Below are 24223 nucleotides of genomic sequence, written 5' to 3' on the forward strand. Positions count from 1 at the left end.
ACCAATTCAGGAACATTGGCAGTCTTGCCAACATAAAATGCCAGGTATATGGCTCTCCACATAGGGTCACACTAACCTGCTTATCTTGACATTGATATATCTCATTTTCTGTGACTCTCCACCAATAGCCCAGCAACATTGAGAGTTCTAATATGAATATAACACAAGTTCTTATATATTTCATTAGCTTTGTTTTATATGCCAGTATAGAAACCAATTCCCAGCTCTATGTACATTGCACAATATATGAGTTGTGCCCTCAGAGAATAACAGAGTCTATGTAGAAACTAGTACCAATGAACCTAATGTCACCAATAGGAACTATGTTTTGTGGCTTTTTACATAGATCCAAGCAATCCTGTAAATCCTGACATTGTATAATTTCAATTTCATGTGAATTCCATGTCAACCACTAATATTTTCCCTTATCCTGTAGGAACACTTCATTCTCATCATATAATCACCCTGCTTCAAGGACTCGATCAATGCATCCTGACTGGGATGCCTACTGTATTCTTCGGCCTCCTCAATGCCACAATTTCTGGCAGCTCTTGATTGCAGGTATGCTGACTTTATTCCCTGACACCTATCCTTATTCATCCTCTCCAGAGGCTTTTATGGTTGCTTTTCCCTCTCAGTGGAATGTCTTTTCTGCCACTCTTTTCCAAAATTTCTTCCTCATCTATAAAATCTTAATTTGATTGTGATTTTTCTGATAAGTTTTTTTGATTCTCTTGACATTATTTATTCTATTCTGTAATTGACACTGAGCATTCTTAAGAGTCTTATTATAAGTATACCTTGACCGTTATTTGTGTCATTAACAATTAATATCTCTTTCCTACATTAGAATAAAACTTCACTAAGGGACTCTTTGTCTAGGCTTTAACTGTGGGTGTCAGATATTAACATCAACTTTAAAATGTGTCATCATATCCAAAGCATCTGGCAGTGTCAGTCATGTACTAATAACATTCTTTTTAGTCATCTGGCCAATTAAATAAATTTTTATATGATTTAGGATAATAAAATATGAAGTGTGATATAGTAATTTGGGGTTATTTAAATACTATATTTATGAAGAAACTTGTAACATTTAATGTCATAATTAGAATACTATATGATGTTTGAAGTACAGTCAGTCCTGAATACCTGTGGGATATGTAGGAGTAGATTCAATCAATTATGATTTTGAAGACATCTGGAAATAAATGGAATCTTAACTATACATGTACACACATTTATTCTTGACACTTGTTCCTAAACAATATTGAAAAATATATTTTGTTGAGATATTATATGTAAAAATGATTGAAAGTATACAGGAAGATATGCAATAAATAATATAAACATATAACACTACTGTATATAATAGATTTGAAACCCAGCAGATTTTAGTGTGTGTGTGTTTGGGGTGGGGCTTAGAATCACTCCCCATGAATACAGAGGAACAACTGTGCACTACAATAAAGGAAAGGTGACTGTTTTTCCATCAGAAATACCATTGTTTGCATTATTTGATAATAGAATAAACAGAACTGTATATCATTTACTTATTTAGGATGCTTATGCTAAAAGAGGACCTTTTCAGCCATGATCCTCAAATATTAATTAAGGCCATTATTTGACCCAGCAAAAACTTAATTGAAAAAAATGTATCATAAATCTATTAGTATGTATAATCTGTTCAATACCCTGATTTTCATAATTTACATGTCTTTTTGTAACTCTATACATTTTTGCTTAAAGGCTTATTTTTTAAATCCCTATTAGTAAACTTTATTTACATTAATATCCAAAATTTCAACAAAAATATCTTCTCTTTTTTAATTTTCTCTTTGAATCTAGTTCCAAAATTTTAGAAGTCCACTCTCCTGCCTCTCCTACCCCTCCTACTCCTCTTCATTTTTTAGAAATTATTGTGCTGTACTCTCTTGGTGAAGATAAGTACTTAGTAAAAGATGAGGCTTTCAAAATGTGACTAAAGATTTTGTAAATCATTTCAAGAACACTGAATTGTGGTAGTATCTCTGAATACATATTTTATGCATTTACACATATTTTAGTCTTTCACAAATATTCATGAGTTAGGATCACAAACAGAAATCAGATATTGAAGATTAGTACTGTATTTGAAAGGAATTTGAGCAGAAATATGAATGAAGAAGAAGCTTGTCTTTGCTGAATAACAAATTGGCTGCAGCCATACTCTAGCTTTATTCCCATTTCTTGTTATTTAATATAAAATGATTGTTTTAAAACTTCTAGGTAATATGCTTGAATGATTAGATTTATATGTAATTCTAATTAGATTGAATTCCTTATTAAAAATAAGGAAAACTGCCATGATTCTAGAGATTGAGTTAAAGGAAAGCACAGTTGGAAATTAATTTAATTCTTTTTCGAAATTTGGTCATTCAGTAAGGGCATCAAAGGGATAGCTTTCAAACACTATTACAGCTCTGGATCCAAGAGTCAACACATCCCTATTATTGTTTCTCAAAAACCTCCATTTACTCATAATAATTTATTAGTATAAGACAGAGAAAACTATCAGGAACTCCAGGAGGCTTCACATCACATACTTTTGCTTCTGTGGTGAACTCAGATGGTGTCAGCACACAGAGCACTGTAACCCTGGCTGCATCTTCAAGAAAACCTGATGCCTTAGCCAGGATGGAGAGAGAGTGTGAAGCTGCTTTGTCACTATTGAGGACAAGCACTCTAACCTCTAAGTCCTGCTTAACTACAGTGATGTATGATTTTCCTACTTTTACCAGGACACTCACAAGAATTACACTTAAGTGTTAAGTAACTTTTATTATTGCAATTTTGTTTTGCTTTTTAAAAGCATCTTGAAATCCTGATAGAGTTGCCATAATTTTGATCCTACAAATTTGTGATTGTGTTGAATTATTTAACTTGAATCATAATTTCTAAACTCAAGCCTATAATAAAAAAGAAGGATAACCCATAACACAATATTTAATCAATGATTTAATTATCATATTGGAAATAAAAATTACACACAGTTTAAAATAGTACAAAACACAAAATAAAAAATGACCAAATAACACTTTATATTACCAGGAAAATATTTCACTTTCAAGGTCAACATTTAAAGTTGCCACATATTTTTTTTCCATTAAAATATTTTTAAAAATTAAATTAATAAGAAATGCATGATATATTTAGTATAATATATAGTATTTATGCTCTATATATTGTAAATACATGTAATAAAAAGAAAAATAAGTGCAAAGAAAAATTTACTGATTTAGAAAATCTAAATGAAAAATCAAAATATTTTTCTTTAAATGGGCATATTGAAAGACACTGATTTGACATTGACAAAATTAGATGTTACAATTGACATTTATCTTTAAGGAAAAGGAAATAATGGGAATTGGATTGCTCATTGCATTTTATTCAGCAGAAAGAATTTAATCTCTATTTCACTTTACTATATATCAAGCACTTTGTAAGAGATTATAATTAGAAATTCATTGTATCAATTAATCTTCAAATAACCTTATATTACTATTACTACATCAATTTACATCTAAGGAAATTGTCAAATTTACAAAATAATTTTCAAGACTCTCATGTTAAGATATACAAATAAAAATTGAAGCAATGTTGCAATTTTAAATTAAATTCAACTATTGATTGTCAGAAATACATTTTACCCTAACCATTGAAAAGTGTGAGAGATTACTATAGAATTGTGACATCATTTTAATATTTCTATCATGATGCATAACACACATGAAATATTTCATCATCCATCATTATGTTCATTTAATTTGAATTATGTTTTGTTTTACCCACAAATAGCTCTCTGCTCTCTCATGCGAGGGTTAGACTGTTTGGGAGACACGGAGATGGGATGACAGAAAATAGCACCTGGAGCTTCCCCCAGCAAAGGTGGAAGAAAAGCTTCTTGCATGAGACCTTCAGGCCCAGGCCCTGAAAGTAAGGAGAAAAAGCTTCACTTAGAGGTAGTCTTGGGAGGGTTTAGTCAGGAGGGTTGAAAAATACCATCTTATAGGAAAATAAGATAGTAAGCAGGGTGTGGTCTTGAGCCAGGATGTAGAGGGGGTGATCTAATAAGGCAGGACTGCCATGAGGAACAAAAAAGAATGGACAGGGAGAAGTTCAGACTTTGTACAACGAATCTGTCTTTGGGGATAAGTAGAGTGGGCAGGCCAGGATTGTGGGGTTTAATGTCCAATACAAAGGATATGATATCACATAGACTGAATTTGAGGGTCCTGGATGCCCAGTGGAGTGTAGCTGTGTACAGGAGTGATGTGAAGCTGCTAGGAGGAAGTAGCCCAGGGAGTTGAAGACCCTCTTCTTGGTTGTATAGGTCCCACATATGGCAGGGAGTTGGTCAGCATTCACTGACCAACCTTCCAGATCTGAGAACCAGTGCAGAGCCCAGTGACAAGACAGGCTGAGCTGGATGTGGCATGGGGAAGGAATAGGGGGCAAGTAACTCTGATGGCATGGATTCCCAGTCAGCTTAAGACCTTTTCTGCCTTTGATGTTCACTCATTATTTTTACTGAGCACCTACAGTGTGAGTTCTGCTCCAGGTGCTGGGGCTGCTGTGGGATGCTACAAGCCAATCTTCATCCTGGTCCTGCAACCAGCCCCACCCATCTCTTCCAGAGCCCCACACCGGATAATCCCAGGATTTGGACTGTTTCCTACTCATAAAGGCACTGAGCTAGGAACACCACCTCAGGTCAACAGCCATGGTTTATAGATGAGGCCTCCAGTTACCAGGGAAGGCCGGTGCTACCCAAGGTCACACAGCCAGCCAATACTTCACAAGCTGATCCTATGGCTTCCCAATCTTTGGGGAGGGGGGGAACTTCTGGAAGGTACCTGAGCCAGCCCCATCTGGGCCCTGGCAGGAGGGCAAATAAAAGCAACATATTAACAAGGTCACAATGGCTGGGGAAAATTGAGAACACAGTGCTGGGGACCTAAGCAAGCAAGGAGCAATCTGAGAGGGCTCCCAGGAGGTGGTGAGGTGCCTGAAGTCTCACGCTGGCTTAAATCCCTTTGTCCTCCAGCCTCCTCAACCCCACCCTCTTTGTAGATGGGCCCCTCACCCAGCTTCAGCCTTGGCCTGACATTTCCTGTGACATTTGCTGCAAAGAAATGGAATCATAAATCCAAAGGATAAACTTGTACATTGCCTTTCACTGCTGGGCAACATCATGATCCCTCCCCCCATCAGGAATCCCAGGGGTATAGATTTGTGTGGGATTGCCCACTTATCTCAGGGCCTCTACTTGCTGAGGGCCCAAAGGTCTCCCCTCTCCACTTCTCTAAAGCATCCCAGTCACCAGGTCCCCAAATGGGTTCTTGGGCACACCAGGCCCTGAAGTTTGGCACATAGGGATTCTATCAGAGAGAATATTACCTACCCCACTCTAAAACCAAGGCCCTGAGATGACCTGTAGTCAAGAAGAAAAGAAAGAATTTCAGTACCATTTAACCCAACTGACCCCAAATTTGACCATAAAACCCTTGTTTGACATCTACCAACTGTGGAGCTTCAATTCTATAAACTGTGATTCATGAGGGCCAGTTAAGAGTGCTGAGGTATTGCCTGGAGGGCCAGAGAGCACCACTGGGAATGAAGTAGGCTATATGAATGAGACTAAATCAGCTCTTAACACCCCTCTATCCCAGATTAGCTCAGGTCCATGTATCAGAGTACTGAATGGGGCTCACTGTGTGCCAGGCCCAACTGGGCTGACCTGGGAACTCTGTTTTCCGTACACTCAGCAGTTCCCCAAGGCTGCTTAGAAAGGTCTACCAATAGCGCCTGCCTCCTGGCCCCACTACCTGTGTCTGGCTACCCTAAGGATGGTCATCAGGGGCCATGGGCAGCCTCCATCAGAACAAGGCATCAGACTGCCATCAAACAAGGAAGATCAGTGCCACCATCATTTCAGTCTCTATCCTCCCACACCAGGGCAAGGATATGGACTCTACCCAGAGATAGGGAAGATTATTAGACTTATCTGGTAAGGCTGGAAGCTATGTGAAGAGGGTAGGCAAGAAGGGGCCCTGAAACAACCTCTGCAGAGATGGCCATCCTTAGAGCTGAGAACTTGCTGGGGTATGTGTATGAGAGGGGAGCTGCATCTCTAGAGTCCAGCTACCTGGCTGTGGCCAGTATAAGAGGCCAATGCAGGTTTGGATAAATAAATTATAGTGCATTTTCTGGAAGGGATTACACACACACTAGTAAAGCATGATGAACAAGAATAGTTTCAAATGTGCAAAATGTTTAAAATACAGTGACAAAAGAAGAAACTTCAGCAGAAAACACACAGTGTGGTAGGACCCAGCCAGACCCACATACTCCAGAGATGGTGTACAGAGACACAGAGGTGTGGAACTGTGTGGCCACCCTGCTGGCTGGGCTTCCAGTGCTGGCTCTGTGACTGCCTGTCCTTTAAAGCACTTAACCCAAGGTGAGGATCACTTTTCTTCAATTGTCTGGTTCAGAGTTGGTCTGCAGGCCAGAAATGAATGTACAAATGAGTAGATGGTGGTGAGTAAATGCAAACATCTCGAATTTCGTCACAAGCAGGATGCTAGTGACCTTGTTCAGGGTGTGGGTGCAGGTAGCTACAGGGCAAAGACACTAAAAGGTGCAGAGACTGGCCCCTGAGAGAATACTCATGGGGCTGGAGAGGAGATATGGTGCACAGTTCTTAGAACTTATACCATGGGTGGCTACAAAAGGTGGGCAGACTTGCTTGAGGGTCAGAGGTCAGGGTTCACCAGGCTAGGTACCTAGAAGCATGAACATCACTGACCAGGCACAACCAAATACCTAGGGCCCTCATTAACCCTATGACAGGGTTGGGGTAGGTGTCACTTGCTCATGTACTCCCTCCACTACACACACACACACACACACACACACACACACACTCATTCATTCTCTCTCTCTCTCTCTCTCTCTCTCTCTCTCTCTCTCTCTCTCGATGCCTTCCTCCTCCTGACCCTTCTTCCAGATGCACAGACTGAGAACTCCTGAGGAGAAATTCTAGGCCACAGGCCCAGGACTGCACAAGGGCTCATTCTGCCTCTCTACCATCCTGGCTTTGCCAGCTGGACCCCTCTTGGTGCTGTAGTGGCTGCCATAGGCATCCATGCCACAAAGCCAGAATTTCAAGCCAGGGCAGGAACAAGGGATGGGGAAGGTGCTCAGGATTGGGGAGCAGAGGGAGAGTGAGTCCAGGGCCTGAACAGTTTGGGAAGGCTTGGTTCTACAAGCCCTGACCTCACAGACAGCTTATCACTTGCATCAAACAAGGGCAATAAACTGTGCCCCTCTCTTCTGGGTGGACTCCTGGAATCCCCTCGTCCTCTTTGCCCAACTCAGCTCCTACTCACACATATTCACCACCCCCATTACTCTTGAGAAAAAGACTGTCCACAGAATTCAGGGCACACCAATACCATTGGCTTCCCAAACTCTTAAATTCAGAGCCCACCTCATTCCTTATCCAATGGTAGGTGTGGGTACAAAAGAGAAATAGGAAGAAGATAAAAAGAAAACTGCCACAAAAAAGGCCTGTCAAGAACTTCAGACACTTGCCAACAATGAGCTCCTAACTCCCAGGGAACCAGTGTGTCCAAGGAAATAGGTGTTCATAATTTCTAAGACATTGCTTGGGGGAAATGAGACAGAGCATCTTGTACCACAGTTAGAGGTGGAAACATGTTTTATCTGAGGCTTCATCACTGAGGGGAGTTGGGTTCTGATGTACACATAGCTGACCAATTTGTGGCCTGAGAACATAATGATTCTTTAAAGTGTGTGGCACAGAAGGTCACCTGCCATCTTCCTTTGGTGACAGGGAAGTCACAATTGTGGATATTAGCAGGAAAACTAGGTCCTGTATTGAGAGTTTCTCTGTGAGGCAGTGACTAGCAGCGTTAGAGATCCAGCCACTCTATGACCATGAATGAATGGTGAGTCTGTGGCCCAGCCCCACCCTACCAGCTCATGCAGTCCCTGAGCTCCAGTCTCTTTAATCTACAATGGAAGTTAGCAGAGTTGGGGCTCAGGGCCTAAGGTCATGCCTGTATCACCATGGGCAGGGGCTGTGAAGGGGTCACAATGAGTGCCCCGCTCCTGTGGTAGTTTTCTGTGACTGCTGAAATAGATCACTGCACTACAGTGGCTCAAAAAATAACATGCATTTATTCTGTCACAGGCCTGGAGGTCAGAAGTCCAGAATGCATCCTGGGGATCTAGAATCAAGTTGTTGGGAGGCCAGGCTCCTTCTAGGGACTCAGGAAGAGACCATTGTCTGACCTTTTCCAGCTCCCAGAGGATACCACATCCCTGGACTCCTGATCCATTCCTCTAATTTCAAAGCCAGCTGTGCAGCATCTACAAATCTATTTTTCTGGCTTTCTCTGCCCCTCCCCCCTCTCTCCTCGTCTCTCCTCTCCCATTTTCTCTTCTTTCTCTTCCCCTACTCTCTCTCTCTCTCTCTCTCTCTCTCTCTCTCTCTCTCTCTCTCTCTCTCTCTCATCTCCTTCCATTCTTACATTCCTTCTCTTATACTGACCTCCCACCTTCATCTTTCCCCTACCTTGGACCACCCAGATAATTTGGGATAATCCTCCATCTCAGGCCCTTAACATCATCCCCTGGGCAAAGTCCCTGTGATTACAGACCATAATACATTCACAGGTTCCAGGATTAGGAAGTACTATTCTTAGGGGCCCTCATTCAGTTGAGCTCAGCTTTGATCCTAATTCCCTAGGGATTAGGGCAGACTTCTCCTCAATTCCTCTCCCTTTCTATTTCTGTCCATCCCCAATCTGGGTATTTCTGGGGCTAGCCCAGGCTCATCCCTGCCCACATCCCTGGTCTTCCACAGTCCCTACTTGGTCTAGGATCACAGGTAAGGAACTATGATTTTAGTCATATCTCTGAGACATTTTCTTCCCAATTCTCCCTGGGTCTACTTCTCTGTCACCAAACTGCCCTTGGAGGAAGATCTTATGAGGATCTTCAGTCTATGATGGAGACACCATGGCCCAGAGTCTCTGGGTGATTTGTCTGTCAGAAGTAGATCACTGGGCTGTCATCTTCCTACTCGTACCACTATCAGCACATCTCCAAGGACTCCTGGACTCCATTCCCTCCCTTCCCACTTCAAGCCCAGAATCTCTGATAACATCCTCTCTCTACACTTCCCATGGCTCTGATGGTCTTCAAGTGGCTTCATCCAAGGATCCTCTCACTTTCCTCCTTTTTTGATCTTGGCCTTGAACACTCCATGCCACTCTCACCATCTTGAAACTATTCACCCTTCTGGGCCCCTCTCTCTGGTCCTCTATGCTGGTGCTGCCCTGTCAGAACTATTGGGAACTGACTCCTTGTGTACTCTGGGCCTGCTGCTTCTTTGCCTGCTCAATCTCTTAGCCTTACTGGGGATTGATGGCTGCTGGAAACTGGTAATTTGGGTCTCCTTGTGGCAGCCCTGTGCCAGGATGGGCTTACCATTCTGAATGCGCACTGGAGGCAGGCACCTAGTGATAAGGGCTGTGTCTCCAGCAGCCTGTCCTCAGAGGTTAAGTTGGGTTCTGGACTGGACCTTACTGAGCCCTCCATGTTTGCTGTTTCACTGTAAAGTTGCTCCCAGTTCTGCTTCAGGTATGATCTCACCAGCCATGACCTGTCAACATAGTGACCTTGTCTGAGGGTTGCTTTCAGGGAAACTCTGAGCTGGTATCTGACATGTTTTATATCATGTGATCCAGACCACCTTGGAGGCAGATGTCAATACTACCGCACCTTGTGGATGAGGAGACAGAGGTTCCAAGAAATAAGGCAGCTTGTCTGAGTCCCACAGCTATTCAGATGGTGAGTACCTAGGTCCACTGGCCAAAGGTCAACCCAAGATGACTACATCTTCCCCCATGCCTGACTGTAATGGAAAAGCCAGCTTAGGTGCCATAGGTATTAAAGGCCACATGGATAGTGGTACCCAACTGCCTGGCCTTAGGTCACTCTCCCTCCTATGCAGGCTGTGCCTATACAATGCCAAGAGAAGATGCTGAGCATGTTAACACTATTGTGGGTCTGTGGAGTTGGAGGACCTGGATTACTCTGTCTACTCTGTCTCAGTGGGTCCCCAAAGCAAAGCAAACCAGGTATTTGTGTGCCCATTTTCCAGATGAGAGAACTGAGGCTCCAACAATGAATGGATGAACAATCATGGTCACAGTTAGTTGTTGGGTGACCCATCCCCAGGCTCTTTCCACAGATCCTCATCCCTGTGGCCCATGTCATTGAATCATTAATTCAATCACACATTCATTCAACAGTCCCTTAGTGAACGTAGCTGTGGTATGGGCCAACTGCTGAGTGGAGGGACATGAGGACCACCTACCCTAGAGGAATTCACAAACTGGTGGGGGACAATTTGGAATTTATACTACTGCTCCCTGCCTCAAGTTCCTGGAGTGAAGGACCACCCACGCAGACCAATAATGTCAGATGCAGCACAGGAATCTCCCCCTTATCTTGGGATAAATTTAACCAACAGAGCATCCATGCGATGCTTCAGCTGCCTATGCTTGGCCACTTTGGCCATGTCACAGTATCTCATTGACCCTCAATGACTCTGAGACTTGAGGGCTATGGTTGCCCATCTCACGGTGATTCTGAGAGATATACACAGTCTGCCCAGACTCCACATAGGCCAAAGGCAGCAGACCCAGACCTAAACTCAGCCATCCGCTCCCAACTCTATACCCAGCTCAGACCTATATTGACCCTAGGGAGTAACAGCCTCACCACACAGCAGGTCTAAGGTGGGTAAGCCCCTCAATGTACAAGAAAGAATGTCAGGGTCCAGTAGCTGATGGGCCCTGGAATGAGACAAGGTTCTCAGAGTCAGAAGGGGGAGAGAGAATTGCTTTCTCTATAGCAAAAGTCATAGCCCAGAATAGCACAGGTGGGTGTGGGGGATCCCTAGAGAGGCAACTCTGGGGCTCTAGAGGAGGGAGAGTGAAGTGGCTGCTCAGGTCTGGGGGAGGGGAATCAAGTGACTATTTGGGGCTCTGGTGGAAGGGAGAAGCAGAGTCAGTAGCTCCTCCTGAGTTGAGCAGGTTGATTCTCCCATCTGGTCCATTCCCCCAACTGCAAGACCTACAAAGGCACCAGGAGAGTATCCTCCACCAGGTCTGGACAGGAGAACACCAATATCCTTCATACCATAGTACTCTGACCCCCAGCCTGTACTTCCCATCTCACAGGTCCAAAGCAAAGTTTTCAAGCCAACTAGAAATTTGAACTTCTAGGAGTATAGATGACATAGTCACTGTCCACTGTAGTGCCCACTGACATTTAATGTTAGTGAACTTTGTCCTTTCTTCCTGACACATCAGCTTCTTCACCAGGGTCTCTGTCATTCCTGGGCCATTTTCCCTGTCTCCAACCTCATCTCCAGGGAATTTTCCTGCTGTTGTCTGAATCCTTGAGAATCTCACAGAATGCCCAATCTTCATCCCCTCTTCAGGATGGGTTTCTATGGTTCTGAAGAAACCACATGTCACGACCTTGAATCAAAACTCCCCCTGAGGCTCCTCAATGAGATATGCATGAAGAACAGTTCTAAATCAACCTGGATCCCTCACACACATGAGATTGGATGACTCTCAAAGTAGCATTGACACGGTCTAGGAAGGTTGCTTCCTTCTCAAAAACATTTTGTTGTGCAAAGTCCCCAAAAGTCAAGAGATTGTTTAAAAGAACCTTTAAACAATGAGAACTCCCTCCATCTGGGGTGACCTGAAGGAAATGCTCACTTATTTGGCCTTCTTGAATAATTGTAGAGAGGCCATGGGAACATAAACACAGAGACATGGCAGAGAGTGCTAGGGTCAGGGTCAGTCTTCCTGAATAACTGCCTAGTTACTTGGAATGTCAAATCTAATCGGTTAGGGCAATAATTACACAGAATTACTCTAGACCAGAGGGGCTCTATGCAGAAGGGACCTAGGCCTATTTCCTGGGGTCTCCAGACATTCCTAATTTGTGCCTGTTGTTCTCACATGATTATGACTACTGTCTTCTCCACTCCCAGTAAAGTCCCAGTATAGATGATGAATTTTGATCATTCTATCTCAAATAACTGTCAAACAACTCAGTGATGATTATGATTAGAAGGAAGAACTAGATAAAGACAAGGATGGTGATCATGACTGAATGATTTTCCTCAACTCATCAGATCAATTGTCTTTATCTACAGGCTGAATCTCTCCATTTCACAATATTATTTTCTCATTTTCTGAGGGCCAGGCCTGATGCTGAAGGCTAATAAACCCTAAATGTCACTGACCTTGTAGATGAACAAGATGGCATAAAAGATATTATGCAGTGTTCACGGGGGAGCCCCTGGGAGTTCCCTGAGCCACTTCTGCTTCTCTCCTGTTAGGGTGCATGTCTAACTCCTGCCTCTGGCCTTGGACTCCTCATATCCTGGGGACTGGTGCCAGGTTCCATCCTAGGAACTTCTTCCACGGCACCCCCATATGGGCATGACTCTCTGACTACTCAGGACCCAGAAGCTTTTTTTCTCCCAGGTCTCATGGAGAAAAAAAGGACTGTCCCTAAACATAGTATCCCCAGCTATACCAATGCCCAGCCTCAGCTCCTCTCCCCCCACCAGCTCCTGGACCTGCAGCAGATGTCTCACCACAGACCACTTCCTCACAAGGTGACCACACTCAGAAATTTGGAAATTCAGGTCTGGCAGGATCCTGGAGATCCTCACAGGGCTGGGTAGGGGATCTTCCCAGCTGTTGCAGCTGCAGTTCTAGATGCCCATGTCCTCCCCTGCTCCATACTGATATACACTGAGAGCTAAATTTTGGCAGTGAGAGAGGAGTCTGGGTCCAGCTGGCCCTTTTCTCAGTGTCCCTGGAGTCTGGTTTGTCTCTCCTTTTGAAAAGGGGTAGGTATGCTATTCTAGTGCTCCCCTGTAGGAAGGACTAGCCCTAGCCTCCTGCTGCCTCATTTCTACTCACAGTCCTCAGAGACTCTCACTATGAGTATAAGGTGCTCATTCTTCCTAGGCCCAGTTGTCCTCAGCTCCCTGCTCCTGCCATCCCCAATGGCTCTTCTCAACTCATGTGATTGTCCCACCGCAGGGTGGGGAATTGGGGATTCTGAGACAAAAGATGACAGTATTGTTCTGGGGACATAAGAATGGTTCTGAGTCTCAGAATTCTCAGTTAGGGGCTAGCTCTGTAGAACCAAGCCCCTTTGGAGAGGCTTCCAAGATCTTAAGAACCCTGCCTCCTCTGGCAATATTTGGGGAGTAGAGTATTTTCTACCTCAGCTCTCCCCAGGAATTGGGAGAGACTCTTTTCCCCTAGTAGAATGTATGCTATCACAGACTCACTGACCTGGAAGGGATATTCTAGTTCCTTCTGTTGATCACTTAGTAGAGGTACAGAGAGGGAGTTTTTCTTGCATAAAGCACACAGCAACTTTGTATAAACTCTGTGTCCTGGGACTTTAACAATATCAGTCAAGACCTGGGAGGACCAGACATTTTAAAACACCTGGCATGATGTGAGCCTGAAACTGGATGGTGTTTTTTTAGGCAATTTTAATTCTTTAACTTCAATCTCTCCATCCAAGTTCTTAGAATGCCTGACATGGACAGTCCAATATGGGGCAGCAGAGACCAGACATGGGGAACTGAGAGCTGGAAAGAGTTGAAGCTCTTCATGGGGGAGGCTAGACATCCAGTGGCAGGCTGCAGGAGTTGTTACAGGAGGAGGGATGCAGGGATACAACTCTGGTTCTGCATTCCTGCAGTGTTAGTTTTCCATCATCCTAACAAACACCAGAAATAATGAACTAATATGAATAAAAGGTCTCTTCTTCCTTTCAGTTGTCTACATTTTGGTCCATGAGCAGTTGACTACATCACTTTGACCCTGAAGTAAGGGAGTCTATCGTGTTGGGCAGCACATGGTAGAGAGGATCTGCCCACCTCATGGCAGGTAAGGATAAGAGGAAAAGAGAGAGGAATGGGGACTCCATTAATACCTTGAAGGGCACACTGTCTATGACTGGAGACCTTCCACAAGACCCAGATCTTAAAGGTTTTGCCATCTCAACACTGCCATAAAGCCAGACTGCAACATCAAGGACCCTTCTACCTGCACTTGCTGCTCCACTTCCTGATCTAGAACTTGAGATGGCTTTTAAAAAACTTGTGAAAAGAGACAAAAGTTAGAAACTGTGCAATGTTAGCAAAACAGAATCTTACAGTGTTTTAGTTTTTTTGTTACAATAATATTTCATGAGAATTTTCATGTTTTTGCCATAAGACTGTAGACAAGGGGCCTGAAAGGAAATGAAAAAAAAAATCATCCAAGACTTTCAAACCAGAATTAAGCTGGTTTGCTACATCATGTTCAAAGGAAGATGTGTTCAAAGGCAAAGACTAATCACAATTTTGTTCACAAATCTCAATTTAAAGGAGTCCTATGTAAGAAAAACACTTAGAAATTATATCCTTGCATGGACTTCAAAAGTTGATCTTACAAATTTTTTTTTAAAAAATAGATAATTAAAAATTTTTTATCCAGAAGAGCTGGACATCAGGCTGGCTGCTACTATAACTTGGACAATTTATTTCCAGTCACATTTCAGCTAATTGCTGCATGGAACCATGTGATGATGCTTTGGACCCCAAGCACACTTTGTATTGTTTGGGATCCAGATTGGGGTCATGGAAGACAGGTTGTTGGACATGCAATACTCCTACCTCATGGATTCTGAACATCTTCAAACATGCTTGGAGAACATTATTGAAAATGTCCACATCCTTCAGCCCCAGCCATGGATGGAAATTGCCACCCACTTGGACAAGATTTCCCTTATAAGTACAAGTAATGCCAAACCCATAGTTTCTCCAGAAGCCAGTTTTTTTTAGTAAAAGGAAAAAACAGTTGTCCCTGGGAACTTTCCCATCATAAATAATCTTTCAATCATACTGTCTAAAGATGATTGTGGAATGTGTTTATTCACCCCAAACTCTATTTGCTCAACACTGTTGCAGGAGTTCCATGGTAAACACCAGGTCAACTTCACAGAAGAAGTGCAAAGATTTGTTATGAAATGGGAATATCTTACCCTGAGGGCCGGAACAATTTAAAATTCTAAAGATGAAGGCAAAACCTTCATATCACCTTTAGGGTACTTACTGCTATAATTTTTCATCAGTTCCACTAGTTTGGCCTTATCAGGGTTGGAGTCAGAATTAAAAAGTAGTATAACCACTTTGTTGTACTACTCAAAAACCTCACAAACATGTCAAAATGTCCAGATAATAGCATCAGTATATGACATTTTCATCTTTGGGCTCTTTGTGTTTGTTCTTGGATCCAGGGAACTGGAAGGGAACAAGCTACTTCAGGGAATTGGAGAGGAAGAATAGTTATCCAGACTTCTGGTTGATTCTGTTGGCCAGCTCCTCAGTGTCTAGTTCCATGTGCTCCACTAACTGGATCTTGCTGAAAATATTCTTTAGGTCTGCATGCCTCCTCACACCAACTAACATCTTTCCTTTATACTTCCTGTGTAAAAGCAGTAGGTTTAGAATGTACTCTGCCCCATACATGGGATTCACCACAGGACGATAGCCACAACAGATCTCCTTGAAGTCCATGATGCATACCCGTGTCTTGGTGGTGGCCTTAATCATTTCCACTACCTATATGATGATGTCATCCAAGGCTTCCATCTAGGCTGAGTCCATTCTTCTTGGGAGGGGGGGTACCAGGTGGCTAGTGGTCCATAGCCAAACAGAAATTCTTCCCAGTCAGAAATTCTCATTGCAGAATTTCCTCTTGAGGGCAGGACTGAAACCTCAAGAAGAAAGCAGGGATTACCAGATGTTGGTCCTCTATGCATCTCTGTGTTGCTGTATTTGCTCATTAGGATGATTTCTCAGTGGATCTGCATTGTGTGATGACTCTGCTCTGTAATTTGGCAACTGAGAATGTAGCTGTGCAGTTTGTACTGGTAGCTTGGGTTTTTGTTCAGGGTGAGCACGATAGCTTAGTGAATCTTACTGTTCTGGAGATCTCAGATGTACCCCTTCTTCTTCTGTTCAGAATGCTCATTTAAAAAAAAGCTGATGTATCTCACAAGACACAAAACATTTCTGTAGTACTAAGTGCTGTCTGCCTGAAGAACAGAGACTCAATGATATTTAAACTCCTGAGGAAACTCTTCAGATGATCTCTGTTGATGTAAAGATCATCATCTGCTTCCAGATCACTGTCCAAGCAGTGCTCATGCAAATACTCAAGTATCATGAAAGTCTTCTGGGGTGGGTAAGTGCCATCCACACCCCATAGTGGCACAATTGGAAATAGTATAGGTGTGTCTTAACACTCACTAGAGAAAAACTCCACTTTCCCAGAAATTGTTTTAGGTCATGTTCTGAAGGCAGCCATAGCAGGAGTCTGAAGTATTTCTGGGTGGTCATGACTCCCACAAAGAGAATTTTCCTGTCATGCGAGGCCGCCACTGGGCCAAGCCTTGTGGCCATAGCTGTGCCCTACAGACATCTTCTTGTGCCCTGCAGGCCTGGGATCCTTTTGCCCACCAGCAGTCCTTCAGGCTGGTATGGCACAACTAACTCACTGGTTTCAGCTCTGAAGCACGGGGTAAGACAAGCCTGTGAGGCCAGCCCAAAGCCCAGCAAGAGTCAGATATGAGGCAACAAACAGAGCTAGGCTTGCCAACTTGCCTGGAGCCATGCCCACACCAATCTGCCTGTAGGGCCACTTTCACCGACTATGTTCAGAAGCCCTCCCACCACAGCTCCCAGCAGCAGAGACTTGTTGCCTTCATGCTAGGAAGCCTGGTCCCAGCTTCTCAGCGGGTGCCTAGGGCCATCCTTGCCCATGGCAACCCTGGAGCTGACAGCAGGCCTGGTGCTGAAGCTTCATTATGCACACCTGCCTGCACAACAGTGACCTGCTCCTTTAAGAGAGGAATGTGCCCTGCTCATGCAAGCTTCGTCTCCTGAGCAAGGCTGCCATGACTATTCTAGCTTTGGCAAAGAGGTGTGGGGCCAGTGAAAATTCATTGGCAATGGCGCCTGCTCAGAGATCTTGGCCCTGCCCTTATGGGGCCCTGGCAGGCTCCGCCCCTGTTCTCCATGTGGCCTAGACTGCTGCTGCTGCTGCTGCTGCTGCTGCACATGGCTCACCATTGCCCTTTGATATATTTTGAGTTAATTTTTGTGCAATGTGAGAAATAGAGTCTAGTTTTATTCTTCTACATATTCCACTATGACCTTATATCATACTGTTTCTGTGATAGAGTCAGAAGCTCATGGGGACCTGTGAAGCCATGAGCCAAAAATTAATCTACTCTCCTCTAACTTGTTCCTGTCAGATATAATGGTCACAGTGAAGAAGAGCTGACCACCACAAATGGGACAGTTGCAGAGTACATTAGTGTTTCTGGTAGTCCTGCCCTGCATGAAAGACTGAGGGGAGTCCTAAAACTTAAGAAGGGTAAGAGATGGGAACTTGAGAACCTGGGAAATTAATATCTCTGCTAAAGGTACTTACATAGATGAACATGAATCCTAACAATGACATACCCTTGTATTTTAGTTTCTAACATATTATATTATAAATTAAAAACAGGAGAAAAAAGTTCACAGTTTGAATCAATAATGAAAATGAACACAAAAATTCCAGTGTGCACATCATAATTGTGACAACAGCATCATAAACAATAAGGAAGAGATGAGGGTAGGAGGAGAGGGAACATGGTAATAGAACTCAGGCATATGTTGGTATTGATGTAAAACACATAGAAACCACTATAAAAATAAATTTCAAATATAGATAAAAGGATATAAAAGGTAACAAAAGTGGTATGATGGGGAATAAATAAACCAATCAAAATGGAAGCTGCTAGTGGAGCAGTGAGGAACCTAAAACAAAGAAAAAAACACATGTAAAAAACAGCCCATTGGCAGAAGTCTGTCATTATCTGTGATGACATTAGACGGAACAGATGAGTCTTGGTTTCTAAATACCTAAGAAGCCTGCATCCACAAAAAGTTTCACCCAATTTCTCTACAATATTGCATTAGGGAGATAAGCTTGGGTTTGATGCATTCTCTTCTAACAGAAACAATGCACCTGGTGACACAAACTTGACCTGCCATGACTTCCCATGCTCTGTCAATGCCACCAATCTGAGACACAGGACAGGATACCTTTTGGCACAACTGGCACAGAATGAGGCTGGACACCCTTGCAATAGGCTCTCCAGTGACAGAAGATTTGGGGTCCTCAGGAGGGGGGCTGCTACTCTGTGAATCCTAAACAAGAAAGCAGCAGTGGAGGGGCATTCAGAGGAATCCAGGAGAGAAGCTGGGGTTGCACAGAGTTCAGGAGTGAGGCCAGCGCTGGGGGTGAACAGGAGGAATGGGCATCAGGAGAGTTTAAACTTTGTCTGAGGTTGCAGTGACCACATTCTGAGGGTCAGACTAACACAGGGTCACCCCCAGGACACTGGCGAGAGCCAAAGCACAAGAGGACTTCAGCTGGAAAATGCACTGAAGGAGGCTGATTGTATGTGTAAGCATGGCAGACCATGCTGGTTGAATTTCCTAAGGGAGAACACGCTAAGGTCCAGATGCTGTAGGAGAGAGCAGAGTGTGAGAAGATGGGGCTCCTAGGGACTATTTCCTTCTCCCAGCATGACTGCATGTGCCTCCTGCTAATCTCAGGGGACTATTTATCACTGTCCAGAAGTCATCCCTGGGAAGGCTTCTCTATCCTAAGGTCCTCCAAAGATGCCTACACAGTTTTCTCTGGCATTTCCTCCCACCTCCAGCCATACATACCTTTCCTTAGAAAGAATTTCCTATGTGGTCTTGCATGAGGGAGTGGGGAACATGGACACTTACCCCTTCACCCTGGCTAAGGCGGTATACAACTCCCCCTGAAACCCAGAAGAAAAGAGTCTCCTGCCATCAGGGGCCAGTGCCCTCTACACTGCTGAAGTTGTATAAGATCTCCACTCCCATACCCAGGTGGGAGGGGTGTCTTGCCTGGAGGGGAGAGTCCCCTCTACCCTGGCTGCCACAGTATATGAGCTACCATGGACACTCAGGTGGAAAGGGTCTCCCAGTGGATATCCCGACTGGAGGGGAGAGTCCCCTCTACCCTGGCTGCAGTGGTAAAGGAGCTCCCTACTGGAGCTCCCTACTGGAGGGTCCAGTCTGCTCTACCCTGACTGCAGCAGTGTACAAGGTCCCCCTCGACAACCAGGTGGGAATGGTTTCCCACCTGGTGGGGGGAAACCCTCTACCCTGTCTAGTGGGGTATACAAGTCCCCCCACCCACAAAGGTGGGAGTGGCCTTCCGCTTGGACGGGTGAGTCCCCTGTACCCTGGCTGTGGTGGTACAAGAGTTCTCCCCGATTCCCAGGTGGGAGGGGTCTCCCGCCTAGAGGGGTGACTCACCTCTACCATGGCTGCTGGGGTATACAAGCTCACATGACACCCAGGTGGAAGGGGTTCCTTGCCTGGAGGGGAGAGTCCCCTCTACCATGGCTCAGGCAGTATGGGAACTCCAAATGACACCCACGTGGCAGGGGTCTTCCCCCTAGAGGGGCAAGTCTGCTGTACCCTGGCAGCAGCAGTATAGGAGCTCCCCCTGACATCCAGGTTGGAAGGATCTCCCGCCTAGAGTGGTGAGTCCCCTCTACCCTGGCTGAAGCTGCGTATGAGCTCCCCAGACACCCTGATGGGAGGCATCTCCCACATGGAAGGGTGAGTCCCCTCTAACCTGGCTGCAGCAGTATACAGTCCAAGGGCCTGGCCACTCACCTAATCCCCTTATCATGTTCCTCATGTCCCTTGGGGTAGTGTGGAATCTCTTCATGTTGGGTCTGACCTAAGGGCCCCTTGCTTGGGCCCTTCAGCATGGTCCCCTAGGTGCCCCTTGCACTTCTCTCTGTATCCTGGACCTCCTGCAGCCATTCATAACTTTCACCTTGTGCTTTCCTCTGGTGATCATGTGTCTCCTGATCCTTGGGTCCTTCATCCTGGGTCGGTCTGGTGGATCCCTTGCCACTTCTCCTGGTTTGGGTCCTTGCTCTTGCCCCTCTGCACACCCACCGTGAACCCCCACCGTGCCCTCCATTCGCCCTCCTCCTGGCCCCCTTCCTTTGCCAGACCTCCTTTTGCCAGGTCCCCAGCCCTGGTTCTCATCTGGACAAGGGCACCTTATGGGAAACAAAGCTTTGTTCCTCAACTAGGCCCCTTGCTCTCCCTGGATGCTTGGTCCTTCACCTGGAACCCTGATACCTGAGAGTGACCCTGGGCCTGGAGCCTGCCTGTGCCCTGCTGGATCCCCTGCCTTCCTTCCCAGGTCTTGTCCACTGTCTTGAGCCCCCTGCCCACTGTGTCCTCCTTTGACCCTCCTTTTGTTCCTGTCCCTGCCAAGCCCCCTTTCCTGATCCCTTTCCCAGATTCACACCCATGTCAATGGAGTGGATCTGGCCTATTAGCCCTCCTGGCTCCCTAAGGGAAAAAGTAGCCCAGCCCCTTGCCTGGGCCCTTTGGCCTCCATCAGCCCAGGTCGTGTTCCCCAACCCTGACACCTATCCGTGGACCTGGGCCTTAAGCCTTCCTTCCTGTGTGCCACCATCTACCCTCTCTTCTCTCCCTACCCTCCCCAGCCCTGCTCTGGTCCATGTGCCTTCCTGAGGATCTCCTTACCTGGGGCAGAGGAGTGGAATTGGCTTGCCTCTGTGCCCTGAAGGCTCCTATGGGAAACAGAGCCCTGCCACTTGCCTGGGCCCTTTTGGCTGCCTAAAACCTGACACCTGACAATGGATATGGGGCCTTGTTTGGACCTTGATCTGCTGGATCCCCTCCCTTCCCTCCCCTGCCCTCTCACCTTTCATGCTTCCCCTACCCCAACCCAGGCCTCCAGAACCCTGACCCTTTGTGCTCCAGTCCCTGGGCCTGGATCCTCGCCTGGGCCCCTTACTGCTTTCCTTCATTGTGTGGCATAGTGTTGTATGGCTTCGCATGGCATCGCTTCATGTGGGATTGGACATGAGGGCCCCTTTCTTGTGCCACCTACCTTGTTCCCCTCAGTACCCCTTGTGCCGCCCACCCACCTGCTGTCTCCTCATCCTCACATCGCCCCTTCCTCTCCTTCCCTGCTTTCCCCTTGTGCAGTCCCCTGCTTATTGGGTCTCTCATCATCTTGGGTCAGGTTGGTACATTGCCTGGACTCCTTGCTTGGTTCCTGGCTCTCGCCCCTCTCCATACCCACTATGACCTCATGTTGAGCCCTGCTGTTGCCTTCCTCCTAGTGCTGCCCACCTGCCCAGTCCTGCCCTTCCCTGCTCTGCCCTGGCATGGGACTACATCTAGGTCCCCAGCCTGGTCTCTTTGCTGGGGTTCTGATCCCCAACCCAACAACATACATCCTCTGGCCTATTCCTCTGTGCCTTCCTTTGGACCTTCTGTTGTCCCTTTTCCTTCTGTGCCCATTTTCCTGATCCCTTTAGTAGGATGCACACCAGGGCCGGGGACTTGACCTGGCCTTTTGGACCTTTGAGCTCCATTTCAGAAAAATGTAGCCCTGCCCCTTGCCTGGGCACTTTGGCCTCCCTCAGTCAGGTCATGTTCCCCAACTCTGACACCCAGTAGTGGACCTGGATTTTGAGCCTCTCTCTGTGCCTGAAGGTGACCTCTAAGAAAGTCCAACCCACACACTAAGCTTGGCTTCTGTGTGGCTTGGGCAGGAACAGTGGCTGTGAGGATTCTGCGGCCTGGGATGCAAGCCTGTTGCATAGGTACTGGGAGTACACGATTTTCTCTTGTGGCTGGAAGGGGACATTTTCAGGGAGGTCCTGAGTTGGCATCCCCTATCCTAGAAGCTGGTGTCAGAAGGCTGTAGAGGGGTTGTGACATTGGTCAGCTCAGGATTCATATAGGCCTCAGATACCAACAATCTTCCTGTGAATTGGTCACATCAGAGACCACAGTTATAAGGCAGAAAAGCTCAGCACACTGAGACCAGAAATAGATTTGGGCAGAGGTGGAGGGGCCAGTGTCATCCCCACACTGGAAAGGATCAGGGCAACCCTTACTGTACCTGACCCCAACTCCTGTGAGCCCCCCGTCACTGACTCACCACCCTCTACCAGCCATCTGTTCCCGTAATTCTCACTTCTTACATACAATACCCATCCTCCATCCATTCTCAGACCTGTAGACACGTGAAGGGGCAATTCAAATTCTCATGGCGCTTCCTGTGCCCTTCCCACACCCTAAGTGCTAGAGGCAGAAGGTAGCAGCAGCTCTAGAGGGGGTCAGATCACCCTGTATCTCCTAGGGGTGTGGGTCCCAGCCCCTGCTACACTGTCCAGGGGTCCCAGAGGCCCCTTAATAATTGATCTTGGCTGCAAGAATGGGCTTGCAGGTCAGGTAAATAATGGACAAAGCCACCAACCATGGCAGGAGAGCACTGGACACAAGTTGAGGAGCTTCAGGTCCAGCCATGTGCAGTGGGGAAAAAGGACTAGTTTGGGCAGAAACCTACTGCAATCCTACTGTGACTAGGACAGAGCTGCTGGCACCAACTTGATTTTTCAAGGTGTTCCCTCTGCCCCTCTGGCCATAGACCTTACTTCTATCCAGCCTGTCTGCTTTGTGATGTTGGCGTTATCTGAGATAATAGGGCAACTTTTGACCTAGGCCTAGGGCTGAGCTCCTAAGTCTGATGATGACTCCTAAGGATCAAATTTTGTTGACCCATTTTATAGTTGAAGAAAATGAAGTTTTCTGGTTAGGGGGAAGCTAGAATTCCTATCCCAACCCCATGACAACAGGGGCACTGAAAGACTATTTCCCTCCACACCCCTAACCCAAGATCCACTCTTTCCCCACCAAAGGAAAATTTTCAGCCAAAAAAACACCCTTAATGTCTACCTTGAGCCCTTTTCAAGCTAAGGACATAGTGGCTGGCAGGGTACAGCCCTGGCTTGAGGGCCCCTTCACAAAGGGGCAACACTGCAACAGGGGCCATCTACTCACTCACTCCTCCTTGTTTTCCCTCAAACATAAGTCAAGAGGTCCCTGCCCCAGACTCTGTTCTGCATGCTGCAGATGGAAGAACACGTATAATAGCAGGTGCCATACAGGAGGTAGTGGGGGTGGAGTGGGGGTTTTAGAGGCCACAGAGGCCTGAGTTAGCCCTAGGGAATATGAGGATGTTGGGGAGAACCCCCAGAGTCCACTGTCAGCTGACCCTCTTGTGTGTAGAGTTCACAACTCAGGATCCAGACCTCAGGAATTCATTTTTTTTTGTTCAGGCTAGGCTGCAAATCCAAGGGCTCCAGAACCTCACCTGGTCAACACATGCTCCCATCTGATGCCCACCTTGCTGGTCCCAACCTGTTAGCCTTACACTGGGAGTCCACAATTACCTGGAGGCTCTCTCTGAAGCCCATTCTGCCCTAGGACGAAGATAATTCAGGCTGTCCAAATTCCATGTACTCAGAACAATGGCTGGTAGCCACTCCTGTTCCTCTTTCTTTAGGTGGCAGTAAACACCCACTGTCTAATTACCTGAAGGATTCTGTCTCCAAGATATCTCACTATGGTCCTGTGGCTAATTAAGTCCAGCAACTAGCATGGAATCCAGTCCTGAGCCCTCAGGAGAACTAATTAGGAACTAGCCAGTAGCCCATATGCCCCGGCCCTTGGGAGTGGGGTTTTAAGAATGGGAACTCCTGTGCTACGGCCTGAGCTCCAGCACTGCTGCATACTTGCCCTCACACCCATCTTCCCAACCTGCCCCTTCCCAGGATACTCAGCTTGGCAGGCTCCACAGTACTTGGTCTTGGCCTCCATTGTGCCCCACACCCACTCCCAGGTCTAGCACCTGACCTGAGCTGCTAACCCTGGATCTTCTGCTGACACCAAGCTAACCATTGCTTGTGAGGCTCAGAGTGTCAGCCTCTGACAGGGATGCTTAAAGCACCCAGCTGTGTACAAGGGGTATGTGCAACAGGAACACATATTCAAAGGCACAAAATCAGACAATTAGAGTACACGAGGGAAGCAAATAATGGG

The 24223-nt window shown here is 46.0% G+C and overlaps 1 pseudogene; it reads right to left on the reverse strand.

The window, feature by feature from the left end:
* Positions 1-14653: 14653 nt before the first annotated feature.
* Positions 14654-24001, reverse strand: LOC143389183 (chondroitin sulfate synthase 1-like; annotated as a pseudogene).
* Positions 24002-24223: the final 222 nt, after the last annotated feature.

The sequence above is a fragment of the Callospermophilus lateralis genome, unplaced genomic scaffold (genome assembly GCF_048772815.1).
Source record: "Callospermophilus lateralis isolate mCalLat2 unplaced genomic scaffold, mCalLat2.hap1 Scaffold_44, whole genome shotgun sequence".
NCBI lineage: Eukaryota > Metazoa > Chordata > Mammalia > Rodentia > Sciuridae > Callospermophilus > Callospermophilus lateralis.